We start from the raw sequence: 20,753 nt of genomic DNA, 5'->3' as shown, positions 1-20,753 counted from the left end.
ACAGGTGATATTAAAAGTACGCAAAATCGGCAATTGCAGCTAAACGAGTGGTGTTAGAAACATTTTTGTTTGCCTGTCCATCATAATTCTATCTTTAATGAGCTTTAGAAAAAAAACGTATTTCCTACATTCACACCAAAACGATATGCTACAAAACCATCTTGACAATTTTGCAACTAATTCCAAAACTATAATATTTCACAAAAAAATAAATACAAGATGCAAAATGTTGCTACTAAAAATTAATCCAAACGTTCACAATACACGCAAATACTGAACGGAGAGGAAACAGATCCGGTATTTCCAAAAGGCAATTTCAACGATCCGAGCAACAAAATGAAACAAATGCTGGTGACACTCGCACAATAGGTTTGAAGCACTCGACTGCATCAACAAGTCTCGAAACTCCAATCGCATCGCTTTCCACACCCGCCTCTGAATACCAATATTTGTCAACAAATAAGATTTACGAACCCAACTCGGATTTGAAAACAGTCGCTCTCTGTGAAACCACTTAGAGATTTAACTCTGGCCGAATGTTTGTTCGTCTCTGGAGTATTCCAATGCATTTGTTTGTGAACTTAATTTAAAATTATAGTTGAAGTATTCTTGGTTGAAACTGTTACAAATACATATCTCTATTCTCTTTTAAATAAATTAGAGAATCACGATTATATACAAATTTATATTATATTTATTTGTCAATATTCTATTACTATTATTTAAAAAATTGTTTGGCAAGATGAAATATACGGGGTGTTTCCAAATTGTCTGGACATATTTTGTGGACTTGTTCCTTGGGCGAAGATTAACATATTATGGACATAACATGTACATATGGATTTCACTGATAATGTGGTGTTGCTCAAATAATAGGTAAGGCCAATTTTAAATCTGTCAACAAATGATTACCGGTATACTGTACTATTTAGTAATCTACTATTAAGAAATTTCTAAATTAATTGCAATTTCCAATTTATTCAAGTAATATGTTCCATTGTTGATTTCGATTTGTGGCGTAATACGAATGACATACTTTATTCAACTATATAGACTTAAAAAACGAAATTGAGTCAACACAATATTTGAGCAATCTGATAAGACTGTTAGATACCTATTTATGCATTAGAGAGCAAAATTGCATTTTTATAGGTTAGGGTCTTATTTAATGTGTTATTTTCAACTTTGCATCTAAAATCAGATCCTCAATTTAAACAACGATTCTCTTATTATGACTCCTTCATAAGATAAAATCATTGATTTGTTAGAGGACAAAAGTTTTAAAGTTAGCAAAAGGGCAGAATAAGTTTATCTGATGTTGGCTAAGATCTCTGTTTTCCTCAGAACTTCGCCAGTATTTAATTCTATTTGGGCCAAAGATGTTGTTTTCTTTACTGCGGGCCAATAAGTGGCGCAAATCGAAATGTAATTTTTCCCCGAAGTGGATGAAAGCCCTTTTAGAGGGCCGGAGTTGTTTTATCGGGCTTCGCTCCACCGACTTTGTTTTCCGACTTAAAAGGGATTTTTATATTCAATTTGCTATTCTCCCGTCGACAATGGGGCACGGATCTCGCCAATTTGTTTCTTTTATTTGTTCATGGCCGGTTTAGTGGACTTTTATGTTTGTTTTATAGGGGGGCTGACTCAGGCGGGGTGGTATTGCAATACCCCCCCCCCCCCACCCACCCTTCGAACGTCGGTCCGACGACGGTTAAACATAGCTTAGCGGAACCGACGGTCATTTGTCTGCGGAAGTCGTCAAGTTAGATTACGCTAAACTGTGGACAAACGAGTCATGGAGGGGGTAAACACTAAACAGACGAGCGACGTTTGGCTCAGGGTATGCCAAGACCTGGAGAATACATGGAAACATTTGTGATTTGATTGACCTTTACAGGTTTACCAATACTCTATTTATCCAAAACCCGCTCTTAAGAGTCTTCCTTAGTGGAAGCCATGTTGGGTTTCTTCCCCATAAGAACAATGTTAACTTTGGGTCCAAATATCTCATCAGCAAATTGTCATATAATTATGGATAAGGAGTTAAATTTAAGGAATTGCGGTCCTCTAGATATTGACGTTTTTTATTTCACAATTTTTAATTTTTATAATGAATAATTGATTATTAAGCTTAAAATTAAGCTAATTATTGAAAGGAAATGAAAATGGATTTTCGAAATTCAAAAACCTCAGTCACGAGTCTATTATGTTAAAAATACAAATTATAAATTTCAAAGCTATATCTTAACAAATAACGCCGTTACGTGTCCACAAATGATGTAATGTTTAACATTGTTCTTATGGGGAAGAAATCCAACATGGCTACCACTAAGGAAGACTCTTAAAAAAGATAAATAGGTTAAATGTATAGAGGTCTAACTTCTACAAAGTAAAGTATTGATTATAGACAAAAATCATTTATAGTTTTTGAGATCCCTGATTCTTGACGTAAACCTCCCATTGATTGATGGCTGTACCAATGAGTGAACTCTAAATCAGTTTAGATTAATACAAGACAAAAAAATAATAAAAACTTAAAACAAAAAATAAAACAATATAAATACAAGACTTTAAATAAAATTCATTCAACGCGCTTTTGTTGTGACTTAAATTTCAAAGTCCATAAAAAATTTCGAAGTTTACCATAGTCAATAGATGCGTTTCGGAACATTTACTCGTATAGACGTAGCGCCAGGTAAGCCTATAAGTGTAAGTGGCTGGCGGCTCTTGTGATGAGCGATCAATTAAATGTTGCCGGACGACGAGGCAACGACGCAAGTCATGGTGGGTAATAGCATATAGCGGGCGGCGACGATCACAGACGGTCTGTAAACAGATCACAGTGGGCTACCACCTCAGCGGACAATCTGCAAATGACAATTGGACTGATAGAACTTCACGGTAGGGTCACAACAGATCAGATACCAATAAGAGGCTATCGGTTGACAAAACTGCCTCTGAAGACATACAGTGGTTTAAGCTGGTGGCAAATGTGTGAAGACATCCCCTGGATACTACAACAAATCTTGGTACTACACGAAGTAGGTAAGAATCTCCTCTGCCAATTCCACTGGAAACTTAAATTCTGTAGGAACCAGAAGCAAGGGCATTCCGACTTTTGAAAAGGTAATGCAATGGCTGTTGGTGAGGAGATTGCTGCTTCTTGAGTCTTAATCAATTGGAAAACTTTAAAAAAGAATTCCTTGTTAATGAATAGATTTATACGTCAGAAAAAGTAAACCAAAAGTTGTTGATAAGGAGATTCATTCGTCTAAAATTGAATATAAGAAGCGTGTTATTGACTTTTTGTTAAGGAAAGACATCCGTTTGCAGTCTTAAACCAGAGGCCTTTTAGAAAGATTTTCGATTCTAAAAAATAAACTAAGGAGATTCCCAGAGTATGTAAGAAGATTCCCACTTCTTAAAATCTAAAATTGGCCAGAAACTGCAAACAGTCATTGTCACATTAGTACATATATTTCCTGCTTCTACGAATTTGCAATGAGACCAGAAAGCATAAGGTAAAGAGGTTACGAGTTTCAACAACAGCAACTTTGTTGTTGGGCTTTAACACTTACATTACCACATACTTTTTTATCTTGGGTGGGTATATCATAAGATACCCTCGTTCTACATACTTCCACAGTTACAAAAAATGTTGGTAAATGTGTGCCAAAAAGATATTACCTGGATGCCTATGAAACTATAGTGGTTCAAACAATACGGGCCAGACGATATGGGTAATGCGCTCCTCTGCTACTGCAAACTGAATTAGTGGCCAGAAGCCGTTAGAAAATAAATCTATTGCCTCTAAAACCTCAACGGTACACGCTTCTGGTATGAAGATTCCTGCTCCTATCCATGTAAACGAGAAGTATGTAAGGAGATTCCTCCTTCTTGAAACTCAAAACTGACCAGAAGCTGTAAACAGTCAGTGTATCGTTGGTGAAGAGATCCCCTCATTCTGCGAGCTTCCATAGTAAGCAAAAACGGCTGATAAAACGACCCCTTACCTGACCATACATCAACTATGTCGATGGTAAAAGGTTTCACTGAATCTGCAAACTTGCATAGAAAGCAAAAGCTTAGGGTAAAGATAATAACAACCCTTTTATTTTTAATTGCCATTCCACAAATTCAATAATTTACTTTTTTCTATTTGACAGCAACTTAGCAGACGCACAGGTAGCACTGCCTATGTCTGCTAGTTCCATTTGTTTATTGTTGAATATTTTGGCTCATTAAAACTTGTATGTATTTTACTATTTTTAGTGTTATAAGTCTCTGTTAAGTATATTTGATTTTATAATGTTTGTAGCCAATGTTTTTTTGGAATAAACTATATATTCATTCATTCATAATCTTTTTGCAAGTTCTCGTTTATTCGCGTTTTTTTTTTGTAGCAGAAATTGCAAGAATCTAAACAAAGGGACTGTAAAATAATATAGACAATTAAACTAATTATTAAAGAGAAACAAACACAGAAATGTTGCGTTGAAATAAAATAAAAACACTATCCGAGTTTCTTACTGACGAATGTTAAATCCTATGAACAGTTACAAACTTGCAAACGACTAATTACGAGACAAAGCTGTTCACAGTCATCAGTGAAAACGGATCATTAGTTTGTATACGGAATGATAATGTAGTGTAACGTATTGATGTGGTGACAATGGCGCAGGTTTAACTCTGCGACCTGAATGGCCCATTTGGGTACACATATGGCGGGAAAACAATGACACGTCATCAGTTATGATTAATGTCGCCGGCGCTAAGTAACTTCATTAATTAAGCTCTCAACCCATTAATTTTGTCGACAATTTCTCTTGATTTGTTTACTGAATGATTCAATTAACCGAAAGTTCAGAACTTCGTAATTGACAAGTTAAAACACCTCTTGTAGAGAGATTTATAGAGGAATAACTTTTATATTGATTATGAAGAGAGATATTGATCAACCTGGTGCAGATATAGTGTAAACTTTAATTTAAACGCATAAGATTGAAATACCAAAAATACTGGTTTGTTAAATTTTTATTCTTTAGTATGGTTGGAGTTAAGTGTTTCACTTAATTTATATATACATCAGTATGATTTAGGAGTTGCCTGGGGAGGCTTTAAGTGGTTCATTTCAAAAGACAAATTATATACTACGTTTATCTCAAATATTTACTTTTACTTAAAGGAATATATCGATGATTGAGTGAAGATATTGCATCAATATTTATCATACTTCCTCAAAATTAGTATACTAGAAAAGTATTCTGAGGACGATCACCCAAAGATCGGCTTTGATGGAACTCTGTATTAATTGTCCCTCACGCATTATCAATATATCTAGAACTCTCGCCTGAATCAGGGATGTCCCAAGAGGAACCAAACAATGAGGATAATAAACACTGATATATTTTGTTTAGAGTTATAATGAAAAAATGTTAAAATCAATTATAAAATTAAATTGTTTATGTATAAGGTCTAAAACGAATAGGTACATCCAAGAATGTCATGGACTATATGTAAGTGAATTCAAAGTCATCCCTTTTTTACAGTATAATAACTTAATAAAATAAGATTGATTAGTTATTGTAACATATATATATGTATACGAAAGCCCTTAAACCTTGTATAGGTAAAATTTATGCTTTAAGTAGCCTAACTATTAATTAATACACGAACTCCTCTCCGAGAGAGTCAACTGAAATGTATTAAGTAATAACATCGCTTTCCAAATTAACACAGCCTTGTTTCAGGCAAAGTTTCGACAGAGTAATTGTAATTCAATCAAGATCTTTAGCTAACGAACAACACGGAACGCAAAACCGACGTGAACACGTGTTTAGTTAGTTTATAATCAAGACGAGAACAACGGATGAGACTCTAACTCGGCCTAATTGAAGGGAGCGAGTTACCTTTGTGAGTCGGATAGTTGCCGATTGGGATGCGGCTCAGACTACGGCACACAATTACAAGCCGACTCTGATTAATAGAAAGTTGTCACTTAGGTTCGGCCGCCTCCGCTCATCACAGCCTCCATTATACTTTTAATTTGTTGCGACGCTTAAGAGACCCGACGTAATCAGGTTAGCAGTGGTTCTCTCTCTCAATCAGCCAATCAGTGCCTCTCCAATCACGGTGGCGAGGTTTGCTGCAAGTAGGCTACATTAAAATTAGGACGTTTGAAAAAAATTCAAAAACACCGTAAGATCTAATGTTAATGAGGGATTTTAGTGCCTCGTTGCACTTTGCTTAACAATAAATAAATGTGTTCAAAGTGATTCGTTCCAAACCTCTCAAATGTATGTTTTTCTTTACGTTTTTTTAGCATGCTGTTAATCTACGTTATGACGTAAATGTAAATGATTTCAAATTACATTGTCTAATGTTTTGTGCACCCAAAGTACCTCAATGTTTAATCTTAAGTGCACTTATATAAAGGTTACATAAAAACGACAAAGGCACAATTTACACAATCCATTACGATGTGGATTATATATACATTTTAAAAATATATTTGCAATATTGTAGTTTTCTTTATCCAAATGCTAACTATTTTTGATTACAGGTATATTTAAATATATTAGCTATGAACACCTAAAATTAAAATTACTATAAGTTTAGTCATAGTCGTTGTTTAGCTTGCATGTACACAATATGTCAACAACCTACGTCTGTTTACCACATTCCTTGTAACAATACACAGTTTCAAACAAAATCCTGTCTCTTTGTTAGAAAGGTCCAATTTGAAATGATTTTGTATCATTTCACAAATGAACTCCGTCGAACAATGGCCAGGTTCTGCACAGGCTGTTTCCGGCGCATTACAGTCGTATGACGCGCATGTGTAATGGGATGGCGTGTAAACATAAAACACTGGTCGGTAAGTGGGTAATGCCAGCATTGGGTAAAATAACGGGGGAATTAGAGAGTGGTTAGTGGAGATTTGGGCGGAAGCGGCGGTGGACACGCAACAGACAACAGGACATGTGACCACCGGAAGTGCTCACGCACGCGCACTCACTCACAATTAGACTCGAGGCTTATTAGATATGCAAGCAGCAATCTCGTGCTGTTACACTTGTCAATTTCTCTCTGCCGTCTTTCAAAGAGACTTCCTGGATCGCTTGACATTTTGCGGTCGCACGCACTCTTTAGCCACAGTTATAACTTGGATTGTGTTTTTGATGTGCAACTGTTGAGCTGAAACAATATTTGGAGTTTTCAACTATAACATTAATTGAAGTCAACGAGAGGATTGCTAGATAATTTTGCTTCGTTGTATCATTTTGGGTGAAATTCACAACAGACTAGGTAATCCAAAACTACGCTTATAAAATACTGCCATGATTCCGTAAAGTTTCCGCTTCGAAGCTCGACAGTTCAAATGTTAAGACAAAGAAAATGCGTATGCCATGCCTACATTTTTATTTAAAATTAGCCTTTCAAACCTGACCATGAGCAAACGAATTGTTTTGGATTTTATAACAGTAACTTGTCCTAAGACAGGTTCATACAGAGCCCAATAGTCGAATCTTCAATACCTTCAGATTAGAACTGTCACAGAGTATTTATTTATTACTGTACGTAGTTTCATAGTTATTTAAGATAATAGAGGTTCAATCCAAACATTTTAATTTATATCATAATTACACATCAATATTAATTTTTGTAAAACACCTAACTGCACGTTTCAAAAGAATTTAGCCTCGTATAAAATAAAGCTAGTGTCAAAAAACTTCAAAAATATTATAATACCGAATTAAAAAGTAACTTAATATTAAGTGTAAGAACTAAATCTTACAACAATAACAATTGGTATAGGCAATCAACTCTGTAAAAACAGAAACGATTGAAATCGCCGACATTTCTATTTCCAGCTCCATTGTTTTGACTTAATCGTAATAAGTCACAACACAAAGCAATCCGCCTGGAGACTAATTTGTCCGTGAAACTCCATCTTGAGGTACGTGATCACCTGGCAAACCTCGCCACCGTGATTGGAGAGGCACTGATTGGCTGACTGAGAGAGAGAACCACTGCTAACCTGATTACGTCGGGTCTCTTAAGCGTCGCAACTAATTAAAAGTATAATGGAGGCTGTGATGAGCGGAGGCGGCCGAACCTAAGTGACAACTTTCTATTAATCAGAGTCGGCTTGTAATTGTGTGCCGTAGTCTGAGCCGCATCCCAATCGGCAACTATCCGACTCACAAAGGTAACTCGCTCCCTTCAATTAGGCCGAGTTAGAGTCTCATCCGTTGTTCTCGTCTTGATTATAAACTAACTAAACACGTGTTCACGTCGGTTTTGCGTTCCGTGTTGTTCGTTAGCTAAAGATCTTGATTGAATTACAATTACTCTGTCGAAACTTTGCCTGAAACAAGGCTGTGTTAATTTGGAAAGCGATGTTATTACTACATTTCGGTTGACTCTCTTGGAGAGGATGTTGTGTATAAATTAATTAGTTACTTTAATTATACAATGTATTGGTTTAAGGGCTTTCGTATACGTATATATGTTACGATAACTGAATAATCTTATTTTATTAAGTTATTATAAAAAAGGGATGACTTTGAATTTACTTTCATTATAGTTGACGGAAACATCTGACATTCTTGGATGCACCAATTCGTTTTAGACCTTATGCATAAACGTTTCCTCATTGTTTGGTTCCTCTTGGGACATCCCTGATCCAGGCGAGAGTTCTAGATATATTGGTAATGCGTGAGGGACAATTAATACAGAGTTCCATCAAAGCCAGTGTGCGCCTTGGCAGCTGTCTTGGATCTTCGTACGCTGGTGTATAGAAGGAAAGTATTCGATCTGATGTTCCTACATAGACTGGTCAACGGAGAGATACTCTGTCCGGAGTTGCTTGAGCGGATTAGCTTCCACGTCCCAGGAGGGGGTACCAGATCGAGGGAGCTGTTTGCTAGGTCTTATCATTGACTAAGGAAACAAAAGTTTTTCCTTGTTTTCCCTTCCTTTGTTTCCCTTGTCTGTGGTCTTATGCTACGCTCTACCATAGACTAACCAACACAAGTAGACTTCTCATCCCATTGTAAATTTTGAAGCACGTTTTTCGTGTCTAGTTCATGTACGTGACACATGGGCGCTAGTGTTGACGAAACTTTGTTTCTATTATTTTAGGGTTAATTTCTTGATTTGTGCTTTGCTGTTTGGTTATATAACTAGGGGACAGGTTATTGTTTATCATTAGATCGTATTATTTGGTTAAACGAGGTTTTAAATGGCTGTAATAACTGGAAACAAATTGTAAACAAAACACGACCTCTACAGAAAACCGTACAGAACTAACAATAAAATTGTCTTCAGCTGTTCCATAAGGATGAGAAATCTACTAAGGGAGTATGTTTTATCTATGGCTCTACGAACAGCACAGTGCCATCGCTCGCATACAAGCCATGGGAAACTCTCTGCCACCTGAAATTGATTTCTTCAACTGTAACACCACATGCTTCAGGAGATTGATCAGCTCGCTTCCACTTGATTAGAGAAGATGACCTATCTCATTAATTTAATCTCTCACTAATTTGTTAAATGCTTTTTATGTTTTGTTGTTCTCGTTGCTCTTTATTGTTATCTTAGTATTTATTGTTACATCATTGTTATTGTTTTTGTTATTTCGTTGTTGTTGTTATTATTATTATTATTATTGTTATCGTTATTACTATATGCACTTTTGTTGTTATCTATACATGTTTGTTAGTCATCACTCATCAATTCAATTCAATTTAATTCAATAGTTGTAACACAAATTGTATCCTGTATGAAATGGTTTGTCCGTCAAATAAATGAAAGCCGATCTTGGGGTGATCGTCCTCAGAATACTTTTGTAGTATACTACTTTTGAGGAAGTATAATAAATATTGATGCCATATCTTCACTCAATCATCGATCTATTCCTTTAAGTAAATGTAAATATTTGAGATAAACGTAGCACACATTTTTTTTTTTTTTTAATAAACAGCTGAAAGTCTTTCCAGGCAACTCCTAAATCATACTGATGTAAAAATAAATTAAGTGAAACACTTTACTCTAACCATACTACAGAATAGAAATTTTACAAACCAGTATTTTTGGTATTTCAATCTTATGTGTTTAAATTAAATTATACACTACATCTGCGGCAGGTTGATCCATCTCTCTCTTCATAATCAACACAAAAGTTATTCCTCCTTAAATTTCTCTACAAGAGGTGTTTTAACTTGTCAATTACAAAGTTCTGAACTTTCGGTTAATTGAATCATTCAGTAAACAAATCAAGAGAAATTGTCGACAAAATTAATGGGTTGCGAGCTTAATTAATGAAGTTACTTAGCGTCGGAGACATTAATCATAACTGATGACGTGTCATTGTTTTCCCGCCATATGTGTACCCAAATGGGCCATTCATGGTCGCAGAGTTAAACCTGCGCCATTGTCACCACATCACATCAATACGTTACACTACATTATCATTCCGTATACAAGCTAATGATCCGTTTTCACTGATGACTGTGAACAGCTTTGTCTCGTAATTAGTCGTTTGCAGGTTTGTAATTGTTCATAGGATTTAACATTCTTCAGTAAGAAACTCGGATAGTGTTTTTATTTTATTTCAACGCAACATTTCTGTGTTTGTTTCTTTTTAATAATTAGTTTAATTGTCTATATTATTTTACAGTCCCTTTGTTTAGATTCTTGCAATTTCTGCTACAAGAAAACGCGTATAAACGAGAACTTCAAAAAAGTTATCTTTACCCTAAGCTTTTGCTTTCTATTCAAGTTTGCAGAACGAGGGGATCTGAACGATACAGTGACTGTTTACAGCTTCTGGTCAGTTTTGAGTTTCAAGAAGGAGGAATCTCCTTACTTCTGGTTTACACGGATAGGAGCAGGAAACTCCATACCAGAAGCGTGTTCCGTTGAAGTTTCAGAAGCAATAGATCTATTTTTAACGGCTTCTAGCCACTAATGCAGTTTGCAGTAGCAGAGGAGCGCGTTATCCATATTGACTGGCCCGTATTGCCTGAACCACTATACAGTAGTTTTAATTTGCACCCAGGTAACATCTTTTTGGCACACATTTACCGACAATGTTTTGCAACTATGGAAGTTCGTAGAAAAAGGGTATCCTATGATTTACCCAAGATAAAAAAGTAAGTGGTAATGGTAAGTGTTAAAGCCCAACAACACAGTTGCTGTTTAAAGAAGTTCGTAACCTCTTTACCATTTGCTTATGGTCTCATTGCAAATTCGTAGAAGCATGAAATATTCGTACAAAGTCACAATGACTGTTTGCAGATTCTGACCAATTTTAAAATTTAAAAATTGGTTATCTCCGTACCTACTTCTAGTTTGTGTTTTTAGAATCGGAAATCTTTCTAAAATGCTTCTGGTTTAAGACTGCAAACTTATATCTCTCCTTATCAACAAGCTATCAAAAAGCTTGGGTGTAAAAGCTTCTTGTGTACGTTTTTAGTCGCATCAATCTCCTTATCAACAGCTTCTGGTTTACGTTTTCTGAAGTATCAATTTATTTACTAATACAGTATCCTTTTTTCCGTTTTCCATCTTGACTAAGACTCTTGAAGAAGTAGTCTTACCTAAAGCCGTTGTATTAGGCCTAACTTTTTCAGAGTAGGGATTCCTTGCCAACAGCTTCTGGTCACTAGCACTAGAGCTTTGAAGTTTCCGTTGGGATTGGCAGAGGAGATTCTTACCTACTTCGTGTAGTACCAAGATTTGTTGTAGTATCCAGGGGATGTCTTCACATATTTGCCACCAACTTAAACCACTGTATGTCTTCAGAGGCAGTTTTGTCAACCGATAGCCTCGCATTGGTATCTGATCTGTTGTGATCCACCCGTGAAGTTCTATCAGTCCAATTGTCATTTGCGGATTCTCCGCTGAGGTAGCCCACTGTGATCTGTTTACAGACGGTCTGTGATCGTCGCCGCCCGCTATATGCTATTACCCACCATGACTTGCGTCGTTGCCTCATCGTCCGGCAACATTTAATTGATCGCTCCTCACAAGAGCCGCCAGCCACTTTAGGCTTACCTGGCGCTACGTCTATACTGTGGACCCGAGTAAATGTTCTGAAACCCATCTATTGACTATGGTCAACTTCGAAATTTTTTATGGACTCTGAAATTAAGGTCACAACAAAAGCGCGTTGAATGGATTTTATTTCAAGTCTTGTATTTATCTTGTCTTATTTTTTGTTGTTTTATGTTTTTATTTTATTTTTGTCTTGTATTAATCTAAACTGATTTAGAGTTCACTCATTGGTACAGCCATCAATCAATGGGAGGTTTACGTTAAGAATCAGGGATCTCAAAAACTATAAATGATTGTTGTCTACAATCAATACCTTACTTTATAGAAGTTATACCTCTATATATTTTACCTATTTATCTTTCTAAGAACGGGTTTTGGTTAAATAGAGTATCGGTAAACTTGCAAAGGTTAATCAAATAACAAATGTTTCTATGTATTCTCCAAGTCTTGACACGCCCTGAGCCAAACGACGCTCGTCTGTTTAGTGTTTACCCCATCCATGACTCGTTTGTCCACAGTTTAGCGTAATCTAACTTGACGACTTCCGCAGACAAATGACCGACGGTTCCGCTAAGCTATGTCGTCGTCGGACCGACGTTCGAAGGGGGGGAGTATTGCAATACTACCCCGCCTGAGTCAGCCCCCCTCTAAAACAAACATAAAAGTCCACTAAACCGGCCATGAACAAATAAAAGAAACAAATTGGCGAGATCCGTGCCCCATTGTCGACGGGAGAATAGCAAATTGAATATAAAAATCCCTTTTAAGTCGGAAAACAAAGTCGGTGGAGCGAAGCCCGATAAAACAACTCCGGCCCTCTAAAAGGGCTTTCATCCACTTCGGGGAAAAATTACATTTCGATTTGCGCCACTTATTGGCCCGCAGTAAAGAAAACAACATCTTTGGCCCAAATAGAATTAAATACTGGCGAAGTTCTGAGGAAAACAGAGATCTTAGCCAACATCAGATAAACTTATTCTGCCCTTTTGCTAACTTTTAAACTTTTTTCCTCTACGAATCAATGATTTTATGAGAGAGAATAGTTGTTTAAATTGAGGATCTGATTTTAGATGCAAAGTTGAATATAAAACATTAAATATGATCCTAGACCATAAAAATGCAATTTTGCTCTCTAATGCATAAATAGGTATCTAAAAGTTTTATCCGATTGCTCAAATATTTTGTTGACTCAATTTCTTTTATTAAGTCTATATCGTTGAATAAAGTGTGTCATTCGTATTACGCCACAAATCGAAATTCAACAATAGAACATATTACTTGAATAAATTGGAAATTGTAATTTAGAAATTTCTTAGTAGATTTCTAAATAGTATACCGTTACTCATTTATTGACTGATTTAAAAGTGGCCATACCTTTTATTTGAGCAACACCACATTATCAGCAAAGGAATACATATGTACGTGTTATATCCATATTATGTTAGGCTTCGCCCAAGGAACAAGTCCACAAAATATGTCCAGACAATTTGGAAACACCCTGTATATTTCACCTTGCCAAATAAAAATTTTAATATAATAGTAATAGAATATTGACAAATAAATATAACAATAAAATTTCATGTAATCGTGATTCTCAAATTTATTAATAGAGATATGTATTTGTAACCTTTTCAACCAAGAATATTTCAACTATAATTTTAAACGAAGCAGTACACAAACAAATGCATTCGAATACTCGTGTATCCAGAGCCAAACAAACATTCGGCCAGAGTTAAATCTCTAAGTGGTTTCACAGAGAGCGACTGTTTTCAAATCCGAGTTGGGTTCGTAAATCTTATTTGTTGACAAATATTGGTATTCAGAGGCGGGTGTGGAAAGCGATGCGATTGGAGTTTCGAGACTTGTTGATGCAGTCGAGTGCTTCAAACCTATTGTGCGAGTGTCACCAGCATTTGTTTCATTTTGTTGCTCGGATCGTTGAAATTGCCTTTTCGAAATACCGGATCTGTTTCCCGTCCGTTCAGTATTTGCGTGTATTGTGAACGTTTGGATTATTTTTTAGTAGCAACATTTTGCATCTTGTCTTTATTCTTTGTGAGATATTATAGCGTTGGAATTAGTTGCAAAATTGTAAAGATGATTTTGTAGTATATCGTTTTGGAATGGACGTAGGAGATATGTTTTTTTTTCTAAAGCTCATTAAAAATAGAGTGATGATATACAGTAAAATAAAAATGTTTCCAACACCACTCGTTTAGCTGCAATTGCCGATTTAGTGTACTTTTAAAATTACCTGTAGCTGCTTCATTAAACCAAGCATAGAAATATAAATAAAATAAACATAATTTTAATAACCAATGTAAAGAACGTTAAATTTCTTACTCCTATTTCTACAGTTTTAAAAATCACTTAACATAAACAAAGTAGCTCGTAAATAACTTCTTAACAACGTCAAAGGTGGTGTTTCTATTAATACAAATTACATAAAAACTTTCATATTTCATAACCTTTCAAATGTTGTAATCAATAAGGTTATTAATTTATCAAACGTTCAAAAAACTAGGTCCAAACTGCATCAACGTCAAGTTTTGGAATCAAAACATTGAACCGAATTTAATACGAGTATCAGTCATTATTTTATAATTCTGTGAGAAATGAACAGACTATTTGATAAAAATGTACTTTTATAACATTCTTGGAGATAAACTGTTACATTTAGAAAATAAATCCTGCAGGGTCTGGTTTCTGGATTTAGAAGAAACTCACCCTGTATTGAGTATTATATGTATTGTGATTGTATTTGTGTTAATAAATGAAAGAAGAAAACATACATGCAACATTGATTTCTCCTACTATTGTGGTGTTTTACATTGTTGGCAGACAAGTTTAAACTCTTTTCACAAGCAAACAAACCTATTCAAATAATACCCCGCCGCAGCAAACCTGCAGACTAAGCGAATTTCCATTTGATTTACACTGAAATGTCTACTTAAAAATATAACATTTATTCCCGATTTAAATAGAATTAGTTTAACAAGTACTTAGGTTTGCTGCATCAGGGAGGTAAAACTGTTTTTTTTATGTTAATAGTTAGTAAGAAATAAAAACATTTTTCAAATTTGATCAAAATATGTTCATAAACAAGCAAACTACAACAGTTTACTTATTCTCCATAAGAATAACATAGGAATTTTAAATTTACAACTTTTTAGAATTTTCTCCGTAACCATTAGGCGCATAATAACGCTTCAATATACTAAATTATTTGTTTTTTTAAGCTCTACAAAATGGTTTGGAAAGAAATTGCTAAATGTTATGTTTTTTGGGTCAAAAATGCGAAAAACCTATTTTTACCCCATAAAAGCCCCCATAAACCCCCGTTCCCATGGTCCGATCATGCTGGATCGCGAACTCGTTCGAATAAACGTAGGTTTACACGTTTGTACCGAATTTCATCAAAATCGGACCATTTTTGCTCGAGTTATCGTGCTAACGGACACATATATATATATATATAAATATATATATATTTATATTTATATATATATATATATATATATATATTTATAAATATATATATATATATATATATATTTGGCAGTGATAAACTCAGACACCGCTGAACTGATTGCCACGAAACTTGGTACATACGTGTAGAATGTCATGGAATAGGTTTATACACCATCAATTTCGTGATCCGTCCAATCGGCTCCGCCCCAATGGCTCTGGAGTTTCCCATGTTAACCTTAATTATGAGAAATGGAATTAATCAATCTTAACAGCTGTTTCAATTAAACAAGTTGGTTCTGTTCTATGATGTTCAATAGCATTAAAGTTACAAGGATTAACAACAGGGTGCAGCACTATTATTTCTTTTACATTTATGACAACAGCTAATTTGCAACCAAAAGGTGAGTGAGCATAGCGATCGAACTTCAACCTGGAGGCGAGTTAGCGTAGTGAACGAGCTAACCTGAAGGCAAGTGGCGTAGCGAACGAGCTAACCTGAAGGCAAGTGAGCGCAGCGAACGAGCTCCAACCTAAAGGTGAGTGAGCGTAGCGAACGAACTTCAACCAGGACGTGATTGAGCCATGCGAACGAGATCATCTTGAAAATTAAGAAGACTTCATATACAATAAGACAATTAAACGTTACGGTACTTAAATTATAAATAGTCAAAGGCAAGACAACGTCTGCCGGGTTCAGCTAGTTTAACATAAAGGGCGAGATGTAGTACGCCAACTCTTGCTTTGACACTCATTAGTATAGTCCTAAAACGGAAAGTAGGTCGTATTATTTAAGGGAACTTTCTTCACAGTTGTTTATCACGTAACAATAAAACATGTGATTTGGTTCATCAGTGGGATTCCGCGTACATTATAACAATTAAGCGTAAAACAGGGAAATTTTCATTGTTCTAGGTAAATTAGATACTGGCGAGGTTCGTGAACAATAAGAATACGTTTATTCTTTTTTTTTTCTTTAAACAATGAGGTTAAAGCTACTATTGTCACTTAGTTCTAAGATTTATTGCAAATCTTAGAATGTAATAATCTGTGATTGTGCTTAAACTGAATCAAAATACAAAATTACAAGATAAATTTTAACTATGCTACAAAGAATAACGGAAAGAATAATTTCAACATTCATTTTGGAATAAAATTAATCACTGTATTTGAAACTCCAACCAACGCAAGTTTTATAGATTGTTAAACTTGCCAATTACAAAGTTCTGAACTTTCAGTTAATTGAATCATTCAGTAAACAAATCAAGAGAAATTGTCGACAAAATTAATGGGTTGTGAGCTTAATTAATGAAGTTACTTAGCGTCGGTGACATTAATCATAACTGATGACGTGTCATTGTTTTCCCGCCATATGTGTACCCAAATGGGCCATTCTGGTCGCAGAGTTAAACCTGCGCCATTGTCACCACATCAATACGTTACACTACATTATCATTCCGTATACAAGCTAATGATCCGTTTTCACTGATGACTGTGAACGGCTTTGTTTCGTAATTAGTCGTTTGCTTGTTTAGTATATGTCGTGCCATATTGTGCTTTTGAATATCGTGTAGGTAGAATTTATTTTTTGTTGTTACGATTGTTTTAGGACCGTGGGTTATTGCAAAAAGTCTGAAAGGTTTCATAAAATTACCACATCATTTTAATGTGGTAATTTATGAACTATCAAGAATATTCTCGTTTGATAGCCATTACACAAGTGTATTGAAACTACAGTATCAAATAAGTTATCTTGGTGGATTGGTGACGTCATGGTACGTAAAACACTAATTGCAGACTTTTCAATAGGTTCAAAATATTTCATATTAAGTGTATAATTTAATGTTTGATTGTACCACCAGGTTCAGGTAATATTATTGATGCATTAAAAAAATCTTCGTACCTTTTTCGGTGAAACACTGATATTTTTTTTTATATTTACTGGTGTCCACACGGTATTGATTACAGATGGTTTTTACCCTAACTGACATGTTTAGGGGTACGTAACACATGAAATTTCACTTTCATTGTACTGAAATCATTCACCGAAAAAAAACCTTGTTCTGACAACTGGGAGCAATTAACATTGCAGCCATTCTTTCATTAACTTTGATTTCAGCAGATTTTGCCGTTCTTTGTATTGTTTACTCATATTGCTACTTACATTTGTACAAGTAATCCCCTTATTTGACGTACACCGGTGTTGTACATTTGTGCCTCATCTCCGTGGACCCTGAGTCTACGAGACGCCAGCGCGTCCTGGCGGCAACTTTCTCAACTACCTCTCACTCCTAAAACAAAAACTTATCATCGATTGTTGAAATCATTGGTGGGGAAAAACGCGGGAGGCGATGGGCGGGGCCTGCTACCATTGGCTGCCTCTTAATCTAACCTTCACTTCGTGATTGCCCATTTAACAATTTATTCATGCGGCTCTTTATTTTCGCCGGCGCTAAAACGCCGTCTCTGCTTTGTTGGAGATGTTTTTGACGGCATAAATTCACCGATAATCCCCTTTTAGACTGAATCGCTCGTGCTTAACTTCATAGCCGAGGAATGTGTTTATCTTATCCTCAGGTTTTATGGCTCTCGATTTATAATTTTGTCTCTTGAGAATGTATCGTTTTTAGGTGCATAAGAATTTTGTGCTTGAACCAACATTTTTATAGGGTTTATTGTACAAAGGTTTTAACGAGTATGGACTAATAATATGTTTCTTTAAAGCTGCGTTATTCAATTTATCTATTTTTGTTAGACTTCTGCCCAGTCTCTACTCCTACTGAGTGATATTAAATGCTAGGTTTAGCCTGCAGGATAGCCCTTAAGGTGATAGCTTTTTTCATGAAAATTTATTTCAGGGAAGGGGAAATTGGAGGTTATAATTTCAGGGATTTTAGCTTGTAAAAAATAAGAACATGAAATAGATTAGCTAATAACATGCAAGAAGACTTTGAACATTCCTTAAAACTATATTTCTAAAATTTTAGAGTCTCTAGACCCCTACCAGACTACGCTAAACTAAACTAGTTCCGAATGCAAATCATTTATCATATTAATACAACGTAGACATCCTTCAGCAAATAGCAAGCCAATATTTTAACAAGCGTCCAAGTCAAAATTCTGATCGTTAAATAAAAAGTCTTTGCAGCGAAAACAAATATTAAGATGAATTATCGTTTTATTGCCTTTAGAGCAGACTATAAACATTGACTATATATACCTACAGGCGAACAACGGTTGCGAACCTCCAGGTTAATTATAAAGCTGAACAATTTCATACAAGGTTGAAGGTTCATTAAATGAGTTGATGGTCAACTTGAAAATGGACCTTGTTTCGAAACGGATCACTTCATAGATTCACAAGTGGTTTCAACCTCTTTTAGATAACTTAATTGTATCTCCATTCCTTATCTGCGATTAAGTGTACAAGATACTTTAACAATTGAAAAGATGATTAATTATTGTTGATTTTCTATTCACAATGTAGACTGCCCATTGTATCCAAAGTGATTATGAATATTCATGGTAACAATTTAGAAATTTGATTATTCCCCAATAACTGTCGTGTTACGTTTCAAATTGTGTCAGATTGTTTTTCGAAATCATGTAATAACGCTTTTAACTTTCCAAACAACTCTGCAAATAAAATACGACTTTAAAAGACCGCGGAACTCGAGCTATTGTCGGTTGACAAATCACCACGGAACTTAACTCTCTCTTAAATCCCAAATGTCGCTTAGAAGTGACAAACCTTGCTCGTTCGGATGTGACGACGGTTCATTTTGTTTGCCATTCAACTAAAGCATTAGTTCCACTTTTCGCCACTCTCACAAAGGAGCGCTAACAGACCGCTGGATGGCGGCGCGCGGCGGCGACAGTTTATCATTCAAACGCATTCAAATTCACAACGCTCGTGGCGCTAAGAGAAAAATCCTGTGTGGAGGTCTATTAATCTGCTCAGAGACAGGCTCCCCTGGGATTAGGCTTGAGTGTGATCCTCGGCCTGTAGTGGATTTTGAGGGTAATTGTTGATTGTAGCAAACGTGGTGTGTTTTAAATGAGCAGACATTTAAAAATGTAGGTATTGTTGTGAAACATTTTTTATTTTATTTGTAGGCTATACATCAACCACATTGGCATTTTTTATGTTTTATGAAGCAAACGCTTCAAACCCTGGTCTTATTAACTATCCAACTAAACATCTTAAGGCGAGCTCTATATCCACTCACCCAATTTTATTTGTTAAAACTACCTTTCTTATTTCATTTTTAAAATATTCTCTTACTATGCTTGCTTTAATATGTAATCCTCTTAGTTTTTTTATTTTATTTAATGTTATCTTAAAGAGTCAAACTTGGTTAAAATTCCTTATAGTTTTCCATATGCTGTACATCATTCAACGCATTTTTTATGTATTTTGCTACAATAAAACATTGGAAATTATTTGAATACTTAGTTATACTTAGTAATACTTAGTTATTTGAATAAAAAAACAAATTTTGAAATTTGATGTATTGAAATAAATTACACAATAATAACTTTTAAAACACTAGGAATGCCCACTTTGTAGTTTACTCCTATATTTAAGTAATTTTAAATAATTAAACGAGACCACGAAACAAATCTTGTTAGATAAAGTAAATGTTTTTTTCTTATCTAAAAGTTAATATTTCAAAAATAATAAATATCACAACAATTCTTTTTAAACTTCAATAACATGTAGAAAATCTATTTATTATTTTACAATCGTGTTGTTCAAAGAAATGTTTTCCAAGTTTCCCAATCAAAAAATTTGAAATTCAATTTTTAGGTACGAAAAAATATCTTCTTAAAAGGTTTATCCTGAATACACAAAAAATATTTAACCAAAACCTATCAATTAAAACTGTACATTAGTTGAGCATGTTATTATATACCTCAAATAAAACGAAAAAAAATCTAATTAGAAAAAGAAATTGGCTTTACCAAACTATGTAACAATTTTTTTACCGTACGTGTACTAAAATGTCAAAACATTATACAATAGCATTTAAACTAGCTTAGGTTAAAATGTTTATCCGTCTTTTCGGTGCCGGACCAAATCAGGGCTGAGCTATGCAATATGAGTACAGCACTTGTTTTGCGTTCTTTAGAATGCAGGCGTTTATAAGTCGGACGTTTCTAAGAGGATATCCATTTGATTGACACACATTTAAAAACGTAAAATGAAGGTTTAGGTCAGA

The sequence above is a fragment of the Macrosteles quadrilineatus genome, unplaced genomic scaffold, assembly GCF_028750875.1.
Source record: "Macrosteles quadrilineatus isolate MER2022 unplaced genomic scaffold, UCM_ALF_1.0 Scaffold_4__1_contigs__length_99947679, whole genome shotgun sequence".
Taxonomy (NCBI): Eukaryota; Metazoa; Arthropoda; class Insecta; order Hemiptera; family Cicadellidae; genus Macrosteles; species Macrosteles quadrilineatus.
This window is presented reverse-complemented; position numbering follows the sequence as displayed.